This window comes from Schistocerca nitens, chromosome 5 (genome assembly GCF_023898315.1).
Source record: "Schistocerca nitens isolate TAMUIC-IGC-003100 chromosome 5, iqSchNite1.1, whole genome shotgun sequence".
In the NCBI taxonomy this organism is placed as follows: Eukaryota; Metazoa; Arthropoda; class Insecta; order Orthoptera; family Acrididae; genus Schistocerca; species Schistocerca nitens.
Genome location: NC_064618.1, coordinates 654,988,187 through 655,011,454, shown reverse-complemented (window position 1 = coordinate 655,011,454; position 23,268 = coordinate 654,988,187). Strand labels below are relative to the sequence as shown.

At 38.5% G+C, this 23,268-nt stretch overlaps 1 protein-coding gene and 1 long non-coding RNA gene across 4 annotated transcripts in view; one reads left to right on the top strand and one right to left on the bottom strand.

Moving 5' to 3' along the window:
• LOC126260640 (uncharacterized) overlaps positions 1 to 23,268 on the top strand; it is a 564,809-nt gene that overhangs the window by 141,790 nt on the left and 399,751 nt on the right. The gene's annotated exons all lie outside the window — the stretch shown is intronic.
• LOC126260168 (uncharacterized) overlaps positions 1 to 23,268 on the bottom strand; it is a 56,506-nt gene that overhangs the window by 29,296 nt on the left and 3,942 nt on the right. The window contains exon 4 of one of the 3 annotated variants that reach the window (XR_007546616.1): positions 21,780 to 23,090. The exons of the other annotated variants lie outside the window; for them this stretch is intronic. This is a non-coding gene — a long non-coding RNA (uncharacterized LOC126260168). Of the gene's footprint in view, positions 1 to 21,779; positions 23,091 to 23,268 lie in introns of those variants that run through there. 3 annotated transcript variants of the gene reach the window in all.

The following is a 23,268-nucleotide window of genomic DNA, read 5'->3' as shown; positions in this document are numbered from 1 at the left end:
AGTGTAACTTATTCGTTGTTGCACAGAGCTATTGGTGGTGTCTAACTAAGGTAAACACACACAAATAAGAACTTATAACTTCTTTATTAGATAATTTTATAAGACACGAATCGGCATGTTACTTAGGCAATGATACATTTACAACTCTCTAAAACAAGACAATCTTCTTTTGTCTCTTGTGACATCACAGAACATATATCTCTCAAGCCCACCTTATCGATGTCAAAACACTCACTAACACACGCCAAGATACCATATGGTAGAGCAACCTGCTCCCAAATCACCCCCTTCTCAGTAAGATGGTTACAATTCACTGTACCACTTCCACTAGTCTTGCGGGAAATCAAATTATGTCACCCGATCTTGACGTTCATGGTTTTTTATCTTCAGATTGTTTCTCCTGGGGTGGTGGTGAAACTGGAGTATCTTCCGGCAATTTAATGTCTTTGTTTAGCAAATATGCAGGTTTCAATCGTTTGACGGAAATATTTTTTACTTTGTCTTTCTTTTTGAGTCCAAAAAATTTTAGTGTTCTTTCCATGTCTTCATATGGGCCTTCATATGGAGGTTCTAACGACTTTTTAATTCTGTCAACCATTACAAATATGTGTGTTGACGTGCTTAGGTCCTTGTACACAAATGGTGTCTGTTTTACTTTGTGAGCTATTTGCACATTCAGCCAGTTCATATATTGTTTTAGTTGTGAAACAAATTAGGGTAAGTCTGAATCCCTTTTTGTTCCATCTTCTTGAAAAAAATATTCAGGTATCCTGATGGATGAACCATAAACCATTTCTACTATCGTAGCATTCATGTTTTCTTTGATTGAGCAACGAAGTCCAAGAAGGATTACAGGTATTGTTTGAGCCCATTTCGCAGTTGAATGTGAACAGATTGCGATGAAATCTTTCTATTTTTCCATTGGATTGAGGATGATATGCAGTAGTTTGAGTTTTATTACAACCACATATTTTTGATAGTGCTTGAAATAACTCAGAATTAATTAATTAATAAGTTGTGCCAAATTTAGTAATCCAAAGGGACTGATGACCTTAGCAGTTAAGTCCCATAAGATTTCACACACATTTTTAGTAATCCAACAATTGAAGAAAGCTTCAGCTACAGCTTCTGCTTGTATGTCCCAAAGTGGTATTACTTCTGTCCAATTCATAACTCTATCAATGCATGTTAAGCAATAAATATATTCATCAGAAGGAGGCATTGGCCTTATCAAATCCAGATGAATTACTTTAAAATGTTCATCAGTGTAGGGAAGGTGTCCTATTGGTGAATGCACATGTTGTGATACCTTTTTTTTTTTTTTTTTTTTGACAAGCATTACATAATTGTGACCTATTTTCAATGTCCTTTTCATATTCATCCAGACACATCTTGATGTAATCATTTTTACAGTTGTCTGGATGAGCCAAATTATGATAATGTTGAAGACTAGCATAATGGAAATGTTCAGGAATATAAGGTCAAATATTTTGTGTCAAGACATCACACCACAATTGCTTTCCCGTCTGAGTCAAATAGTAATTTGATTCAAGGGAAGTATTATTGCCAGATTGCAGTTGATGAAGCTCTTCGTCCTTCCTCTTCATAGTTAATTGGAACTAATTCTTCAAGCCTTGAAAAGCTATCAGCCACAACATTTGCTTTACCAGAAATATGTTGCAAATCTGTTGTAAACTGTGAAATACATTGGAGATAACGTAATTGGATTGACGTTGCTTTCTCCATTATTCTGCTTGAATGCATATGTTAGAGAGGCATGATCAATATAAATAACAGTCTCCACCTTCTAACAGATATTTGAAATACTTGACAGCCATATATACAGGGTGTTTCACAATGTGTTTGCCTCTGTAAGTTACGAAGTAATAGGCGACGGAGATATTTATTATGGTAGGTCACCATAAGAAATGTTACACTGTCTGCGGAGCTATGAACATAGTTTATTGTGTTATTATCCAAAGAATTACAGCAAAAAGATACTTTTTTTTAATGGAACAATTGTCATTTCTATCATGCACTGGAAGGCCCCATATAAAAGAATAACAATCTCATGCCTTAAGGGCATGACAAGAAAATTAATTTAAGAGTTATTGATACTCAGCTGAAGGCCACACATCAACCAAATAACTAAAATCCAAACAGGGAAATTACTATGTAACACACAAAGAATGGCACTCAGAAGTTTCCAAGGGTCGGCCTGGGATTGTAACACTAATGCCCATTTAGGTGAGACAGGTAGCCTGTCCAACGACTTCTTAATATGAATGCAACTCAACCGACAGACAGCCGACTGACCAATTAACAAGATCAGTTCCACTCCACACAACTAGCAAAATGACCAAAAGATTTCAATACAATGACACACAGGATATTGGGGCCCACAATGACCAACAACCCCTCAGCTGTCAAACTACATGATGCGCTGGACAGCAACAACACGACGAGGAAAATACACTGCCTAAAATTATGTCAATGACCAGGGCCTCAACATCAATGGCCACAAGGCAGAAGATACTGCTGGTCAACTTCAATAACAGGGAATAAATTAAGTTAAACTCCACAGGAAGACGACTGGAATCTTAGCCAACTTGAAAACAAACACGTTATTGCTCACGGGAATGTCCCAAAAGTGACTACCAGGATCAAACAAAGAAATGTAAACAGGTGAGACTTGATAGTAGGTTAAGTGAGGACTCAACTCTCATGTCCAAGATTGGTGTGTGACAAACTTCATAGCACTTGCAAGCAGCACCTCACACTCCAACCACGCGTGCACACCACCAGTAGCTCCGGCCCGACTCTGCACGACAGCGACTTCCTTGCTACTCCACGCCAACTGGCCAGTTTCCCAGGCCCAGAAACGATGTAAGGACCAAATATATATCAGCCGATGAGACGACCAACCAAACGACCAACCAATGGTTGTCACACTCCAATCGCCCTCCGTCGGACAGTTCATGTGTGTCACTAGCGGTCGCTGAGCACTGGCTGTCCATGCGTCACCAGCACTCCATCCCTGACTTCACTGCTGCTGCATCCCGACTGCACTGCTGGTCCATCTCCAACTCACTGCCAGACACGCGATGACCCAGAAATACTATCAGTCGCTCCAGAGATGGTACGACAGTGCACTTATCAATATGCACTGCTGCTGCTGCTCACGGACAAGTAGGCAGGAAGCTAGTGACACCAGTAAATCGAATAAGAAAATGAGGCAGCAGTACCATAATAGAAGTGGACAAACAATAAATGGTATGAACACGAGCCATTCACGGCTCAAGTACAATGATCACCCACAACTTTATGACCACTGACCTACTATTGATATAAACCTTTCCAGGTGATATCAGCGTTACCTGGCAAGAAGTGTCTGCTACTCAGACACATGCACAGTACATGTAGTATCAGTGAGTGTGCTATCCATGTGTAGATTCGGAAAGGCACATGATCTGCCTTAGTTTGACTCAGGGCAGATTGTGATGGCGTGGAGGTTCAGCACAAGCATTTCAGAAACTGCATGACTTGCCACGCATTTGAGAAGTGCTGTGGTGAATGTCACCAACACAGGGCAAAACCAAAGTGTAGCCTCATCCAGACGCCATAGGGTTAGGCAGCCACCCCTCATTACAGATGTTGGACGTCACAGGCTGGACAGATTGGTAAAACAAAACAGGCAGCAAACTGTGGTGGAACTAACATCAGCCTTTACTACTGGGCAGAATACAAACATGTCTGAATACACAGTGCACTGAACATTTCTAACAATGGGCCTCTGCAACCAATGACCCATGCATTTGCCAATGTTAACATCATGACATTGGCAACTGTGACTGAAATGGGCACATGAGCATTGGCACTGGATGTTGGTACAGTGGCAGAGCATTACACGGCCTGATGAATCCTGATACCTTCTTTGTCATGCCAATGGGAGAGCCCTAATCTGTCATCTTCCAGGGGAACAGCTCCTTGACACCTGTAGTACAAGATGGATACAAGCTGGTGGCATCTCCATTACGCTCTGGGGAACATTCATGTGGGCATCCATGTGTCCAGTGGAGCTCATGCAAGGCACCATGATAGCCAAGGAGTATTGTACACTGGTTGTGGACCACATACACCCCTTCATGACGCTCAAGTTTACAGGCAGCAGCAGCATATTTCAACAAAGTAATGCACCATGTCACAATGCCAGGAGAGTGATGGGGTGGTTTGAGTAATACAGTGGTGAGTTTCAATTGATGTTCTGCCCTCCCCCCTTTCCCTCCACAACTTGTCAGATTTGAACCCACTTGAAGACATCTGGATGTGATTGAATGTGGTGTCAGAACTCATAGCACCCATTCCCAGAATTTGTAGGAATTATATGTTATGTGTGTGCAGATGTAATGCCAACTCCCTCCAGCAACCTTCCAAGCCCCTTTACTTCCATTCCACGATGTGTCATCACTGTTATGCATGCCAAAGTGCAATGACATCATGTGGACAAGAGAATAACTGTTATACTGATATTGAATTCGAAACTGTTAACTTGAACAGACAGTTTTCTGGCATAGTCCATATTAATGTATTTGTGATGTTCTGAATAATGAGCCATCTTTATTACACACAGTCATTGTTAAGAAGAGCACAATACATGACACTTTGTTTTGAGAGATAGTGGTGAGTGTGAAGAAATAACAAGGTGAACCACATGAACAAGAAATCGCAGCTGCAGAATAAATGTTGCATCACCTCTTATTATCATGATAACCAATCAAAGGAACATCACAGTATGCACGTACATACATAATTTTTTGTGTACTTAAAAGGAGTAATATAGTTCCAATACAAGCAAGGCACCTACTCACCTTTTTCGGGCATAATCATTGATTGCTTATGAAATTATCCCAGACAGATATATATATATATATAAACAGTATATGTATTGGTACCGAAGTCAACACCAGTGTGGTCAGGGAGTACTGAAGTGCTAGTACATTCTGTGAGTTAAATATTACTTTGTGTGGCAGTATACAGAGTTCTGACTGCTGCAGTGATTAATTTTAGACACACGCTAGTACATAGATTTTGAACATTGTCAGGAGAATCACTGGAGGCATATTCCATATACAGATTTTACTCACATTAATCTGACACAGTGTAATATGACTTGAGATTGCAAAGCTTTGCAAATGCTTTTTGTTTAGAAACCTCTCAACTGTTCAGAATGTTGCATGTGATCAAACAAAAGCTAACTTTTTGTGGATCTGTTCCTACAGCCACTTGAATATTTTTGCTGATTTTGTCTTTCTCAGGTATGGCAATACATTTTGAAACATAAATGGCAATACCAATCTCAATTAATTGAATGTCCACATTGGCTTGCATAGCTTCAGAATGTCAGGAGTATAGTAACTCACCATTGACTCACCAGCGTCTCAGGTGTAATTGGCAAATAGCATTTTTTCCACCATTTTCAGAGCTATTTTATTCCAGCAGGGTTCACAAGGAAGATTGTATCTGCAGAGTTTATTCTCTTTTCTGCATGTCTTACAATGATTGTGTAACTGATGCTTCTGTACTAATTCGTGACTATAATGACTCACCTGCTTGGTGTATGCAATTCTTGCAGCTGAATACTCTTCAGAAACAACTTCAATTCAGAGCAGAACATGAGCATGTGTGGAAGCTCTTATTTGAAATTCAAAACAGGTGAATTAGCAGATGAAGTATCTTTTCAATACATTTGTCTTCAAAATTACATTTTATACATGCTTGAAAAAACAATGACAAAAATGTGTCATAAGAACAGGAAATTTGTCTAATAATGCCATCCTTTCATCCAGTGCCACATTCTCATTTGTTTTGTCACTGGTAGTGCTGTCCAGAATCAACAGATTGTTCATCACTTGACGCCAAGGCACTGTCACTGGTAGTGCTGTCCAGAATCAACAGATTGTTCATCACTTGACGCCAGAAAACGTCACTAAACCTGAAGTGAGGAACCAGAAAGGAGGTCTTAACTGGTTGACAATTTTGATGAGATCACATTTCTCCAGTAACTCACATAAGAATACATATTCTTGAAATAAAATCTGTAATTGTAAAAAATATATTCACTAACCCAGAATCTTTTATCACTACCTGTAGCAGGCTGCTGGAAATAATCATAGGTTATGGTTATTTCACATTATTCTGCAAATCCATTTCTTCCACTTGGATAAAGATTTCTTCAAATATTTTTGGCACAATTGGTAGTCAATTTTTCCAAATTTACATTGTCTTACAAATTATCTGCATTCTCCTTCTTCTTCTTTGAAAACTTGTTCAATGAGAAAATGTATAGACAGAAAGAATCAGCAATTCCTGTTGTTTATCTCAACAATAACCAGATCAGCCCCACCATGAACCATGGACCTGGCCATTGATGGGGAAGGCTTGAATGCCTCAATGATGCAGATAGTAGTACTGTACGTACAAGCACAATGGAGGGGCATGGAGGGGTATCTGTTGATAGGCCAAACAAACGTGTTGTTCCTGAAGAGGGGCAGCAGCCTTTTCAATAGTTTCAGGGCCAACAGTCTGGATGATTGATTGATCTGGCCTTGTAACATTAACCAAAACAACCTTGCTGTGCTGATACTGTGAATGGCTGAAAGAAAGGGGACACTGCAGCTGTAATTCTTCCTGAGGGCATGCTGCTTTACCATATGGATAAATTATGATGGTGTCCTCTTGGGTAAAATATTCAAGAGGTAAAATAGTTCCCCATTCAGATCTCCAAGTGGGGATACTCAGGAGGACATCATTATTGCGAGATGGATCGGAGTATGGAATGTCAGATCCCTCAATCAGGCAGGTAGGTCAGAAAATTTAAAAAGGGAAATGGGTAGCTTTAAGTTAGATACAGTGGGAATTATTGAAGTTCAGTGGAAGAAGGAACAAGACTTCTGATCAGGTGAACACTGGGTTATAAATACAAAATCAAATAATGGTAATGCAGAGTTAGGTTTAATATTGAATAAGAAAGATAGGAACGTGGATAAGCTACTATGAACAGCATAGTGAACACATTACTGTAGCCAAGATAGACGCAAAGCCCACACCTACCACATTAGTACAAGTTTATATGCCAACTAGCTACGCAGGTGATGAAGAGATTGAAGAAATGTATGATGCGATAAAAGAAATTATTCAGATAGTTAAGGGAGATGAAAATTTAATAGTCATAGGGGACTGGGAGTTGATGTGAGGAAAAGCAAGAGAAGGAAAAGTAGTAGGTGAGTATGGAATGGGAGGAGGAATGAAAGAGGAAGCCGCCTAGTAGAATTTTGCACAGAGCATCACATAACCATTGCTAACACATGGTTTAAGAATCATGAAAGGAGGTTGTATATGTGGAAGAGACCTGGAGACACTGGAAGGTTTCAGATATATTAAATAATGGTAAGACAGAGACTTAGGAACCACCAGGTTTTAAATTGTAAGACATTTCCTGGGGCAGATGTGGACTCTGACCACAAATTAGTAGTTATGAACTGTAGATTAAAACTGAATAATTTGCAGAAAAGGTGGGAGTTTAAGGAGATGGGATCTGGATAAACTGAAAGAACCAAAAGTTGTAGAGAGTTTCAGAAAGAGCATTAGGGAATGATTGACAAGAATGGATAGATTTGAGAGATGAAATAGTGAAGGCAACAGAGGATCAAGAAGGTAAAAAGATGATGACTAGTAGAAATCCTTGGGTAAAGGAAGAGATACTGAATTTAATTGATGAGAGGAGAAAAAACAAAAATGCAGTAAATGAAGCAGGCAGAAAGGAATACAAACATCTCAAAAATAAGATTGACGGGAAGTGCCAAATGGCTAAGAACGGGTGGCTAGAGGACACATGTAAGGGTGTAGAGGCATATATCACTAGGGGTAAGATAGACACTGCCTACAGGAAAAATAAAGAGAACAATCTGTAAGAATATCAAGAGTTGATATGGTAAACCAGATCTAAGTAAAAAAGGGAAAGGAGAAAGGTGGAAGGAGTATATAAAGGGTCTATACAAGGGCAATGTACTTGAGAGCAATATTATGGAAATGGAAGAGGACATAGATCAAGATGAAATGGGAGATATGATACTGCGTGAAGAATTTGACAGAGCACTGGAAGACCTAAGTCAAAACAAGGCCCCTGGAGTACACAACATTTCATTAGAACTACTGATAGCCTTGGGAGAGCCAGCCCTGACAAAACTCTTCCAACTGTTCCATCAGGCGAGCAAGTTGTATGAGACAGGAAAAATACCCTCAGACTTTAAGAAGAATATAGTAATTCCAATCCCAAAGAAAGCAGGTGTTAAAATGTGTGAAAATTACTGAACTATCAGTTTAATAAGGTCATGTCTGCAAAATACTAGTGCGAATCCTTTACAGATGAGTGGAAAAACTGGTAGAAGTCAACCTCAGGGAAAATCAGTTTGGATTCTGTAGAAATGTTGAAACACATGTGGCAATACTGACCCTACGGCATATCTTAGAAGATAGATTAAGGAAAAGAAAAACTACATTTATATCATTTGTAAACCTAGAGAAAGCTTTTGACAATGTTGACTGGAGTGTTCTCTTTCAAATTCTGAAGGTGACAGATATCAAATACAGGGAGCGAAAGGCTATTTACAATTTGTGCAGACACAAGACTGCAGTTATAAGAGTCGAGGGGCATGAAAGGGAAGCAGTGTTTGAGGAGGGAGTGATACAGGGTTGTTGCCTATCCACAATGTTATTCAATCTGTATATTGAGCAAGCAGTAAAGAAAACAAAAGAAAAATTCAGAGTAGGAATTAAAATCCCTGGAGAAGAAATAAAAACTTTGAGGTTTTGCTGATGAAATTGTAATTCTGTCAGAGACAGCAAAGGACTTGGAAGAAGAGTTGAATGTATTTGACAGTGTCTTGGAAGGAGGACATAAGACAAACATCAACAAAAGAAAAACGAGGATAATGGAATGTAGTCGAGTTATATCGGATGATGCTGAGGGAATTAGATTAGGAAATGAGACACTTAAAGTAGTAGATGAGTTTTGCTATTTGGGGAGAAAAATAACTCATGATGGTCAAAGTAGGAAGAATATAAAGTGTAGACTGGTTATGGCAAAGAAAGTGTTTCTGAAGAAGAGTAGTTTGTTGTCATTGACTATAGATTTAAGTGTCAGGAAGTCTTTTTTGAAAGTATTTGTATAGAGTGTAGCCATGTATGGAAGTGAATCATGGATGATAACTAGTTTAGACAAGAAGAGAATAGAAGCTTTCAAAATGTGGTGCTATGGAAAAAAGCTAAAGATTTGATGGGTAGATCACAGAAATAATGAGAAGGTACTGAACAGAATTGAGGAGAAGAGGTATTTGTGGCACAACTTGACTAGAAGAAGGGACTGGTTCAAAGGGCACGTTCTGAGGCATCGAAGGACCACCCAGCATGTGGTGTAAAAATCATAGAGGGAGACCAAGGGATGAATACACTAAGCAGATTCAGAAGGATGTAGGTTGCCGTAGTTACTGGGAGATGAAGAAGTTTGTGCAGGACAGAATAGTATGGAGAGCTGCATCAAATTAGTCTCTGGACTGAAGACCACAGCAACAACAACAACAACAACCAGCTCAGCCAAAGTTGTGGTGGGAAGCATATCTGACAGGATTCTGTTGGAACCGATTCTTTCTGGATTAACAAATAATACATCAGACGTGATTAACTTGGATTTTATTTTGCAATACACACACACAACACATTGGAAGAACACTAAATACTTGTTATGAGAAATACAAAGATAATGGGCTGCAAAGAAACCACACAGCAAAGAAAATGAATGTAGCACTCCAGAACATTTATAAAAAATAAATTTTTCCATTTTACTCATTTCAACACTCCCAATTAAAGAGGACACAAATTATTTAGTGTTTATAAGTTTCTTACAAATGTCCTGAATTCTTAGTATATTAAATATCTTCATCTGTGCCTGAAGTGTCACCTTTATTAATTGCCTAGTTAGTAAATGAGCCTGCTGGTCCTTGGATCAAACATGCTCCAGTACAAACTCATTCTCCTTGTACTTATTGGGCACAAAATGATAACATACATCAATATGCTTGCTTCTCTGATGAAACTCTGGTTTTTTAATAATTTTCACAGTACTTAAATTGTCAATTTTCATAGCTGTCTTTATTTTGCTAAACAAACCCAAGCCACTGAGAAAGTTTTAACGCAAACAATTCCTCTCGCTGTCTGACTGACTGCAATGTATTCAGCCTTAGTTGTAGAAAGCTATACCACTTTCTGTTTTATTGAACCCCAGGTAATAGTGGATACATCAAGCTTTAACAACATACCAGATGTGGATCTAGTTTTGACATCACCAGCTTAGTCTGTATCACTGTAGGCATGAAAGTGATTTTCCTGCTTTGAAGGAAAAAAAAGTCCATAGTGCCTTTAACATATTCCAGGATCCTTTTTACAGTTTTACAGCACTGAAATGGATTTTCATTGGTTTTTCAAGTTGCTGATTGGCACTATCGCCTGCAAAAGTAATGTCTGGCCATGTTCCCATTCACAAATACAGCAGGTTACCCCAGCTTGCCTATATGGAACACTGGACATGTTCTTCTCCCCAGCACACATCTGATGATGGAAATCTGTAGCTACTGTTACAAGGTTAGCATATTCCATCCTGAAGCAGCGTAGAACCTTCCTGGCATAAGCCTACTGGTGCAGAAAAATAGTACCATCTGCTAATTGTTCAGCTTGCAGGTCCAAGTAGGTACCCAGTTTTCTGGATGTGATGTCAGATTCTCCTCCTAGTCCACTTAGCAAAAAGTTGCTAGTAGCAGGATCTTTAGCAGCTACCAGACCATCATCCACAAGCACTGCCAAGATTAATGGATTATCTGTGCCTGATTGCTGAATACACATTGATCTGCTTTCATTGGCTGAAGTCCAACCTTGCATAAAACTGCTGAGAAGAATTTGTTCCTACACATGGAAGTTTGTTTCAGGCCATACAAGCTTCGATTTAGTTTACACACATGATCAGTCCTACCTTTTAAACCTTTTGGTTGATTGATGTAAATGTTTTCTGATATATTTCCATAAAGAAAAGTGGTTCAGACATCAAACTGTTCAAGACACCAGTTTCTAGATGTGCAATGGATAGCACTATACGAATTGAATCAAGTCTAGTCATTGGACTGTAAGTTTCCAGGTAATCTATACCTGCAACTTGCTTGAAACCTCTAGCCACAAGTCTAGCTTTGAAATGTGGAACATCATCACTGTTAGAATGTTTTATTTTGTACACCCAACAGTTATCACTGACTTGGTGATGTGCATGTCACTCCACTGATGTCCAGGTTTGGTTAACTTCCAAGGAATTGATTTTATCACTCATTGCATCTTTCCATTTCTCTGCTCATCTCATGTAACTGCTTCATCATATGTTTCTGGTTCAACAGTATCTAAAACAGATACATGATTCTCATGTTTTGCTTGCAATCTTAATGATCTGCGATCTCATAACTGATATTTCCTGTCAGGCTAAACAGCTTTGTCTGTTACTGCCTGTTGTTCACTGATAACATCAGAATATGCAATTTTGTCTCCTCATACAGTTCTGTAGAAGCCTGCATCACACGAATATTCTGAAGGTTGTCTTCTACAGGTGATAACTTATTTTCAGGTATGAAAAATTCCGCTGCTCTTGGTCTTGATGTTCCATGTGTGCTGCAGTTTTCTTTAAAGAGTCTTCCAGTAAAAGTAACAACTCTGTGGAGTTTTACTTGTCACCAGTCTGGAAACCACATGTGATAACCTTTGGTGTTATGGCTGTAAGCAACAAAACACCCTTAAAATACCTCTTCTCGGTCTTTGCATTCCATTTTTGTCTCTTCTCGTCTCTTCTCTTCAGGAACATGGATATAAATCTCTTCACCAGAAGTTCTGAGTATTTTATGTTTGGTTTTCTCACTAGCAACAGCTCACATGACACAACTCTGCTTTCTTTACTTGTTTTGGTGCAGTTCAGTGTGGATACTGCATAATTCACAGCTTCTTTTCACATTTCAATTGGCAGTCCACTTGCAAGCATGCTAGTCCTTACTAACTCAACAACAGTTCTATTTTCCCTTTCAATAACTCCTTTCTGTTGTAGACTGTATGACACTATTTTCTGATGAAAAATTCCGTACTGGTTAGTCAAATTGTTAACCTCTTGATTACAAGACTCTAAACCATTATCTGTTCTTAATGTCTTTATGCCTCTGCACAAATGTTTCTCACTCAGTTTAAAGAAATTTGTCAAACATTCAACTGTGTCTGATTTATTCTCGATGAAGTAAACCATTTTCCAGTGGCTATAGTCATCTTACAACATCAAGAAATATTCTACACCACCCATGGAGTCTTCTTGTATTTTATCATACAGATCTGCATGTATGAGCTCACCTATTAGTTTTGATTTTGTATCACTGGATGGAAATGGATAATGCAGTCCTCACACGCAAACTTCTGATCTTGAAAATTTATGTTGGTACTTGACAAAACTTGTTTAATTTGCATGATATTCTGATGTGGCATCCTCTTGTGCCACAAAGAAAGAAGTTCACAACCAGCATCATTTCCACACCACTCACGATTTGGTACAAACTTAAATTTCATTTTAAATAATTTGCCATTTCTCTCTCAACACTATCATCCTTTAAAAATTTACACATAATGTTGTCAGACTGATATGCCATACCTTTATCAAGGGCTGCTCCCAAATGAAATAGATTGTAGGTTAATTCTGAAACACAAAACATTGCTGATGGCTTCTCCTTCCACTCATTTCATATTAATGTCTCCAGATCCAAGAGGAGGAATGCATTTTCCGGAATTTCTGTGTATATGGTGAACCAAGAATATTAATTTTACATACGATCAGTTGCTCCTGAATCTACGAGGACGGTTCAGAAAGTAACCTCCGATTGGTCACAGTGCGGGTTGTGGGGGGAGTAGCGACGCCATCTGTGCGTTCACGCACTCAACAGGTCAGTCGGCATCAAGCCGTGGTCGAGTGAACGTCGTACTTGCGCTAGTTTAGTTTTTGTGGCAGTTTGAAATGTGTGCTGCAATAGAAAACCCCGCCAAATGTGAAGTGCGTGCTGTCATAAGGTTTTTTACAGCCAAAGGATATTCTGCAGCAGCTATTCATCGTGAGCTTTGTGCCGTGTACGGACCAAGAGTTATGAGTGAAGGAGTTGTCCGTGAATGGGTACGTTTATTTAAAAGTGGACGAGAAAACGTTCATGATGAAGAGAGGAGTGGTAGACCATCATTGGTGACTGACGAACTCGTTCAGACAGTTGATGCAAAAGTTCGTGAAAATCGACGTTTCTCAATGTCGGAGTTGTCTACTGGTTTTCCACAGATTTCTAAGACTCTCTTGTACGAGATAGTGACAGCAAGATTGGGTTACCGTAAGTTCTGTGCACGATGGGTGCCCAAAATTCTTACCGACCACCACAAAACTCAAAGAATGGCCTCTGCATTAGACTTTCTGTCATGTTATGAGGACGAAGGAGAACCATTGTTGAACAGAATCGTGACCGGTGACGAAACCTGGATTAAGTACGTGAACCCTGAGACAAAAGAACAATCAAAGATGTGGACACATTCAAATTCGCCTACCAAACCAAGAAAAGCCTCGCAAGATTTTTCTGCCAGAAAACTGATGGCAACGGTGTTTTGGGATGCCAAAGGGGTGTTGTTGGTTGAATTCATGGAACGTGGTATGACCATTAATCAAGACGTGTACTGTGAAACAATAAAAAAGTTACGACGGGCTATACAGAACAAACGCCGTGGTATGCTGACTTCCGGTATCGTTTTTTTGCACGATAACGCCCGTCCTCACTCTGCTCGCAGAACAGCGGCCCTTCTTGAGTCCTTCAAGTGGGACATTATCAACCATCCACCTTACAGCCCAGACCTGGCGCCAAGTGATTATCACCTCTTCATGCATTTGAAGAAATGGCTCGGGTCACAGCGGTTTGATGACGACGAAGAGCTCAAAGATGCGGTCACAGGCTGGCTCCAGGCACAAGCGGGTGATTTTTATGCAGAAGGAATTTCAAAGCTTGTGAAGAGATACGATAAGTGCCTCAATCGCTATGGAGACTATGTAGAAAAATAGTGCAAAGATGTAGTTGTAAGATGTATATATTAAAATATTTTTATTTAACTTGGTGTATTTTTTTAAATCAACCGGAGGTTACTTTCTGAACGGCCCTCGTACATACCATGCTTCTCCATTTGCACCTGAATCAGTTGCACTGAACAGTGTGTCAACAATGGAAGCTTCTCCATTGTGTGAGGATTGGTTTGCAATTGTGGGTTTTCACTTTTTGCAGTCACGGATCGAGTGACCTGGCTTGTGACAACAGTGAAAAGCGCCTGATTTTGCAAAAAGCTTGTGTTTTTTACAGCCATTTTTATGAGATATTTTTCTTGCTACTGATGCTGAACTTATACATGATGTTTTAAGATAAGGCTTTCTGCCTTTTAAATTGAATCTCTTTTTTTGGGACTTAAGCCGTTAAACATATTTTGTTGGTATGTGGCCTTCAGCTGAGTATTAATTTCTCTTAAATTAAAGTTCTTGTCCTGCCTTTAAGGCATGAGATTGTTATTCTTTATAGGGGCCTTCAACCAAATTTCATATGAAATGTTTAAGATACAGCCTTCTGCTTTTTAAAATTGAAACTCTTCTTTCTAGGCCCTAAGCCATTAAATTATTTGTTGATGTGCAGCCTTCAGCCGAGTTTTAATGTCTCTTAAATAAATGTTCTGGTCTTGCCCTTCAGGCACAAGATTGTTATACTTTTGTTTTAAGATAAGGCCTTCTGCCTTTTGATTGAAACTCTTCTTATTGCTTAATATGCGGCCTGCAGCCAAGTTCCATTAAAATTAAATTGCTAAGGCCTTCAGCCTGTTTAGATTGAAGATTTAGAAAATATTCTTGGGTGAAACCACCAGAAGAACCTTGTATTTCAATTTCTTGCTTAGGCCTTGTGTCTTGGATTTTGAGTGTGGCCTTCAGCCGATAAGTTAATCAATGAAGGTCTATTAAAGTTTTGAGTGTTTTGCATCCTTGTTGTAATATTGTGTGTTGATGAATAAAGTTCGTATGTTGATTGAAACTGACAGCAACTTATTTTGGCCCCTTTCCACAACCTAATCTGCTCTGTCCTGCTAGCTCAGGTATTTCAGTACATTTCTTCCAGGACTCGGGCCTTACTAACCCTACTGCCCTTCAGAAATCACTGGAAATGTACCACAGCTTTGGCAAGCCTATCAATACAGGTTTTGATAAATGGTTATGAGAAGGTTTCTGCAATGGACAACAGGGACTATAGCCAAGGTACTTTAGCTGAAGAAGTCACGAAGGAAAATAAAGAGTAAGCTTTTTAACACCTACGGAAGAAAGAAGAGAGACCCCAAAGACTGATAGCCATCCCACCTCCAGTCCCAGGGATATTGCCCTGGGAGGTTCTTTACCGATGAGTTCGAGAAAGAAAATGTTTATCAATTCTACCAAACAATCTCCATTGGCCTCTCCTCACCATATCCCAAAAAATGATGCTAACACTTTACTGTTGATGCCTAGTGGAGAGGATAGCAACACAACACAGTAATCACCTTTTTGACAGAAAACCCAACAATACAAGTAAACCAATTCCAAGGACTAAATTACCCTAATCACATAAAAAATTCATATAAACCTAACCATGTCACTTATCTCTAATAAGAAAATTATAAATTCTTCTAATACAAACTTTTAGTGAACTAAATACCCACTTCCCCTAGGAAGAGCATCTTAAATTCTACAAGACTTATAAAGCTATAATGGCATACTGTCCTACGAGTGTCGCTATTTATGTATCCTCCTTTCTCTCTCAGGTAAAGGTCACATTTTTCCTCTAGGTTCACCAATCCTTTGCAAGACATCATACATACATACATACAGATTAGTGTACAATATCCTGTTAATATCATCTACAACTTTACCTTCACTTCAATACATATATATCAAGGTAAAATGTAAAATGTCCCTAATGTATCCCGAATTGATACCTGGTTTCTAATCTGCCTTCTGTGCGTAATTACTCATTATTTACCTACATACTACTATAGCTCTGAATGCCCTTCTATTCTGTGTTTTAGCAATCATATCTGGATGTTAGGCTGTCATATTTACACTTTATAGGGAAGGTGTAACCATCTTTATTCTCCTGTCAAAACTGACTGTGAAAACAGCCAGTACCACTTAGAAGAAATACCTCAATAGGTTCCATAGCCCATCTGCTAGCTAATGTATGCTAATTACTGTTGTTTGCCAAGTATGAGTGTAACCCTATATCATCTGTTGCCCACAATTATCTCACTGTGTATCTATTCTATCATATTGCTTATAAAGCGTAGGCTAGTTAAAAGTAATTACAGTTTTACAGAAGATAGGGAAATGGTAAAAGACTACTAAAGCAGACAACTTGATACCTGGTGGACGTCAGTCTGCTAAATTCACACAGGATGTGAATCTATCTGAGGTATGTTTCCCAGGACACATATCTTTTTATCATATATATCTTACATGGGCCCTGACATTATGTCCATTCTGTACAACTTTTTGTCCACCACATCCAGAATATCTCTTTGTTGTGTAAATAATTAAATAAAAAAAAAAAAAACAAGGGCCAGATAACGTTCAAACAGTAAATTTCTCACAATTTATCAATGCAGTCATGCAACAATTTCAGCAGATGAATACAAGTTTACAGAACAATGACAAAGAGTTTACGGAAAAATTTCAGAAAATAAACAAAAAACTTGACGGTAATGATGCTAAATTAACCAAAATTGGTACTGACTTAAACAAAAGGATCGATGAAATGGACACAAAGTTTTCAAAACTAACAGTTTTAGCAAAACATAATAAAACCAAAATCAGTGTTCTTGAAACCAATGTCAAACAGTTAAGTAGCACGTGTGACACCGTGACGACAAAAGTAAAAAAGTGTGTCACTGCTCATGATGACATCACGAAGTGTGTGACACAAGTAGAGACAGATTTAGAAACCATGACAAAGACAATTGACCAGACAATCAAATTAGAGACAGACAGACGTTTTTCTAAAATTAATGAAGAATTTCATGAGTGGATTAACAGAAAAGACAAAGTACCTGATGCCGCACACACAAGAATATGTGTAAACAAACGTGTACACGATGTTGACAGTACAGACAATTCAGATCACAGTGATAGTTACATTCAAACACACAACCAACATAAATTGTCGAGACGTAACAGACATAAGAGAGAAACTTATTCAGACAACGCAGACAGATGTAAATACAGAAAAGTAGAATAAAACCGAAATTTCAGAAATGATTCTGACCCACAGTCTTCTTGTCCTAAAATGTATCAGAGACAAAGGATGAGAAGAGGAAACATAGATCAATCTGACAGATAGCAAGAAAGTTTTATAAAACACCGAACCTTTCAACCTCTTACTTCAGACAAGAAAACCATTCACCCTGTAATTTTCATGAAAACTATCAGAGACGCATTTCCTCGCACGTGGAGTGAGCGGAGGAAAATTAATTTTGCAGCATCTTATATACAAGGAAACACAGCTATTTGGGCCTATCATGAGGTAGACAGATGCCAAACTTTTCAGCAATTCGAACATGCTTTCCTGTCCAAATTCTGGTCACATACCGTGCAGGAAAGAATAAGGAGACAGATCGTAGAACCCGAACCATTTAATCCAAAGTATGGAAATCTTAGACGTTACTTTGAGAAGTATATAAATATGATGCATTTCTTGTCAGAACCTGTCACATCTAGAGATCTGCTCCGTGCGTTGAAAGCACGTTTACCATTCTATATCAAAGAGAAATTATTACATATCCCAGATTATACTTACAGGAGAATTCGTCACCATTCTAAACAGGCAATCTATAAAACCATCGAGAACATAGAGTTTACCACAACAGCTGGAGACAAGAAGAACCGCATACCAGTTAAGAGTGTTGCTGCTACCGCACTTGTCGACAGACCTCGTGTTTTCTGTGGTTGCAGACTTAATTTTAGTATTGACATTAACGATACTTCACAACATTTTTGCTAAAGCTAGAGGAGGTTCTTGGTTCACTTTATAGGAAATACAAAAAGTTAGTTATATGTGGTGACTTAAGTATTAATTGTATGAGTGATTGTGCAAGGAAGGGGATGCTGGTAGACCTCCTTAATTCATATAATCTTATGCAAACCGTATTCTTTCCAACGAGAGTGCAAGGGAACAGTAGAACAATCATAGACAACATTTTTGTTCATTCCTCATTACTAGTAGCAAAAAGGTGAATGGCCTTTCAGATCATGATGCACAAATTTTAACTCTAAAAGATTTTTGTGCTGCAACACGTGTTGAATATAGTCATCAGCTGTTTAGGGAAGCTGATCCAGTTGCTGTAGAGACTTTGTAAACCTCATCATGGAACAAGAATGGCAAGATGTGTATAGCGCTGATACAGTAGATGATAAATATAATGCTTTTCTCAAGACTTTTCTCATGCTCTTTGAAAGTTGTTTTCCGTTAGAACGTTCAAAACAGGGTACTAGCACAAACAGGCAGCCTGGGTGGCTGACTAGAGGGATAAGAATATCTTTAGAACAAAGTGGCAATTATATCAAAACGTTAGGAACAGTCAGAATATAAATGCAGCAGCCCATTACAAACAGTATTGTAAGGTGCTTAAAACTGTTATTAGGAAGGCAAAAAGTATGTGGTATGCAGATAGAATAGCTAAGTCTCAGGATAAAATTAAAACCATATGGTCAGTCGTAAAGGAAGTGGCTGGTCTGCAGAGACAGGTCGAGGATATAGAATCATTGCGTAGTGGGAATGTCCATGTTACTGATAAGTCGCATATATGTACAGTATTTAATAATCACTTTCTGAATATAGCAGGTGAACTAAATAGAAACCTAGTCCCAACAGGGAATCATATAGCGCTCTTAGAAAAAAGTGTTCCGAGACTGTTACCTGAAATGCTCCTCCATGATACTGACAAGAGGGAGATTGAGTTAGTAAATAAATCACTAAAGACCAAGAACTCTCATGGATATGACAGGGTATCTAGAAGAATACTGAAGTATTGTTCTATGTATGTTAGCCCAGTACTTAGCCATATCTGTAACTTTTCCTTTAGGAGTCGTCAGTTTCCTGACCGATTAAAGTACTCGGTAGTGAAGCCACTTTATAAAAAGGGAGACAGGGATAATATTGACAATTATAGACCTATTTCTATGCCATCGGTGTTTGCTAAAGTTATCGAGAAGGTTGTACATACAACGTTACTGGAGCATTTAAATTCACATAATTTGCTGTCAAATGTTCAGTTTGGTTTTAGAAATGGTTTAACAACTGAAAATGCTATATTCTCTTTTCTCTGTGAGGTTCTGGATGGATTAAATAAAAGGTTGCGAACGCTAGGTGTTTTCTTTGATTTAACGAAGGCTTTTGACTGTGTTGACCACAAAATATTACTGCAGAAGTATGACCATTATGGAGTAAGGGGAATAGCTTACAATTGGTTCGCCTCTTACTTTAAGAACAGAAAGCAGAAGGTAATTCTCCGCAATTTTGAGAGTGGTAGTGATGTTCAGTCCCAATGGGGCACTGTTAAGTGGGGCTTTCCCCAAGGGTCGGTGCTGGGGCCACTGCTGTTTCTTATTTATATAAATGATATGCCTTCTAGTATTACAGGTGATTCAAAAATATTTCTGTTTGCTGATGACACCAGCTTGGTAGAGAAGGATCTTGTGTGTAATACTGAAACAGTATCAAATAATGTAGTTCATGAAATAAGTTTGTGGCTTGTGGAAAATAATTTGATGCAAAATCACAGTAAGACTCAGTTTTTACAGTTTCTAACTCACAATTCAACAAGAAGCGATATTTTGATCAGACAGAATGGGCATATTATAAGCGAGACGGAACAGTTCAAGTTCCTAGGCGTTCGGATAGATAGTAAGTTGTTGAAAGCCCATGTCCAGGATCTTGTTCAGAAACTAAATGCTGCTTTATTTACCATTAGAACAGTATCTGAAATAAGTGACACTTCAACACAAAAAGTAGTCTACCTTGCATATTTTCATACGCTTATGTCATATGGTATTATTTTTTTGGGGTAATTCTTCTGATTCAAAAAGGGTATTTTTGGCTCAAAAATGGGCTGTTCGAGCTATATGTTCGTGTAAGTTCGAGAACCTCTTGTCGACCCCTATTCAATAGTCTGGGAATTCTGACATTGCCCTCACAGTATATATTTTCTTTAATGTCGTTTGTTGTTAGCAGTATTAGCCTATTCCCAAGAGTTAGCAGCTTTCACTCAGTTAATACTAGGCAGAAATCAAATCTGCATGTGAAATGCACTTCCTTGACTCTTGTGCAGAAAGGAGTGCAGTATTCTGCTGCATCCATTTTCAATAAGCTACCACAAGAACTCAAAAATCTTAGCAGTAGCCCAAAATCTTTTAAGTCTAAACTGAAGAGTTTCCTCATGGCTCACTCCTTCTCTTCTGTCGAGGAGCTCCTGGAAGAGCTAAAAAATTAAGCAAATTCCAGTGTTACATTGTTGATTTTCTTTATTTAAACTTACGACTTGTCACCTGAATATGTTTTTTTATATTTCATTTTATCTGTTCCTAATATCGTGTTATAATTACATGTATTGACTTGTTCCATGATCATCGAGACTTCTCCTTAATTTGGCCCCACGGAACAATAAATAAATAAATAAATTATGACATAGAATATTTTCTCCAGGCTCTAGATACTGTTGATCTGTTATTTGAAGATCAGCGTAGTAGCCGACATGACAACAAACAATACGACAGTCATAATTCCAACCAAAACAAGCAGTATAGCCAACCTCATCAATACACACCACCTACCGTAACATATGTTGCGCCGCAATTTGGCCCTGCAGCGAATGCAAATTATGCTGGCAACAGTGTACCTAATATGCAACCACCCATCTTGAACACAAACCCCACATTTTCGCCTAGCGACAATGGCTACAAGCGCAGGCAGAACAATAAACAAAACCGCAATTAAGAAAATGTCCAAAACTGGCAAAATAACCAACAAAATTTTGATTACAATGGTAACCTAAACCAACAGGGGCAGGTTTGGTACAGTAATAACCCAAACTACGGAATGCAATATCCAGCATATCTGCAGCCTCAGAATGTAAACAACGGTGCATGGCAACATCAAACTCAATCACAGCCAATGCCACAAAGGAATTACAGCAATGCAGTACAGAACACAACACAACAGACACCTAATGCAACTTTTACACAGCAACAAGGAAGGAATGCGGGTGACTGGAATAGGCAGTACCCGAATGTAAACATAATAGAGGTAGACAATAACCCACCTACACCAAGACAGACTGACGGAACACTAGACAGACTTTTAAACTAATGACAGCCATTACTAGACCCCAAGTTGTGGCTGAGGAATACTATGGGTGCGACTTTGATTTACAAGAATTATTTAAGACTGACACAGTAAGTACTGAACAAGAAAAAGTAAAAAGTATTTTCAAACATAAACCTGTGTTATTCTTACATTATAATTATGGTCAGAATTTATCAGATGAACTCACTGAAAATGATGACAATATTTGCCATTCATCACACAAAATATTAGTACTTGCTTCCACTAAAGCAAAAGCAGGAGGTATAACTACAAGTCTCACATTAGATACTGGTGCAGCTGTAAGCGTATTATCTGAGAATTTTTACAATTTAATGCAATAACATGTACAAGTGGATGTGTTTCCAGTGCAAGGATGCAACATACTGACTGCTGTAGGTAACAAGCCTATTAGTTCAAGTAGAGAATGGATCGATCAATTGGGCATTCTTAGTTGTACCTAATTTAATATGTGATACTATACTGGGACTAGATTTCTTGTGTGAAAAGGACGCTATAATTGACTTTTCTGCACAAACATGTAGTTTTAAGGATTTTGGCAATCAGTACACCATGCACTTAGAAACTAGAGAAGTAACCCATGATAAATACTGTCCAGGATACAAGTTACAGATAATACATGAACATGATGGTACAGAGACATGCACACCAGTACCTAAGCAAGACATGTTTGAGACAGATACAACTATACAGAGTACGGTACATCATCAACCTTATCTGAGGATGAACGAAGTGAACCAGCAGAACTATTCCATAGGTATGCCAGTGTTTTCTCAAAAAGACCAGGAGTAATTAACACATATTCTTATAACATTGAAGTGAAGCCTCATACAGTATTCTACCACAAATCATATAGTGTACCACACTCACAGAAAGCAGCAGTTTGGAAAGAGTTAAAACAGATGCTGGAGTGGAATATTATTGAGCCCAGCACATCTTCATATTGCAGCCCACTCTTAGTTGTAAGGAAAGCTAATCGTAGCATTAGACTTGTGTTAGATGCTAGGGCAATAAACCAGATTATACTACCTGTTAGAACTAAGCCTGAGAACCTTGATGAGTAACTGCAGAAATTTCTAGATGCAAGATATTTTAGTTCCTTAGATTTGGTCAATTCCTTCTGGCAAACAAGATTGGAACCTCAGTGTGAAAAATACACAGCTTTTTCATTTAATGGAAAGAGTTATCAATTTTGTGTACTGCCTTTTGGCTTGAATATCAGCTCTGGTGTTTTCATCTCAGCCTTAGAGATGGTACTGAATGAAGACTTAAAACATTCTGTCACACACTATGTGGATGAACTTTTGATAGCCACCCACACATGGGAAGAACATTCATACATTCTTAACAAGCTATTAAACAGATTTACGGAATGTGGTGTTACAGTGAATCTATGAAAGTCTAAGTTTGCTTGTGAACAAATAAAATTTCTAGGACATATAATAAATGTGCAAGGCATAAGGCCAGATCCCATGAAGCTGGATGCACTGAAGAATCTCCCAGCACCTAGAACAAAGAAACAACTAAGGTCACTAATTGGGTTTTTCTCATTTTTTAGAAAATTTTTACCTCACCCACTTCTAAATAACCCACATCTACTCAAACTACTTAAGAAAAACCAGACTTGGCATTGGAGTAAGGAGTGTCAGGAAGGCTTTGAGAAAATTACACATGCAGACATATT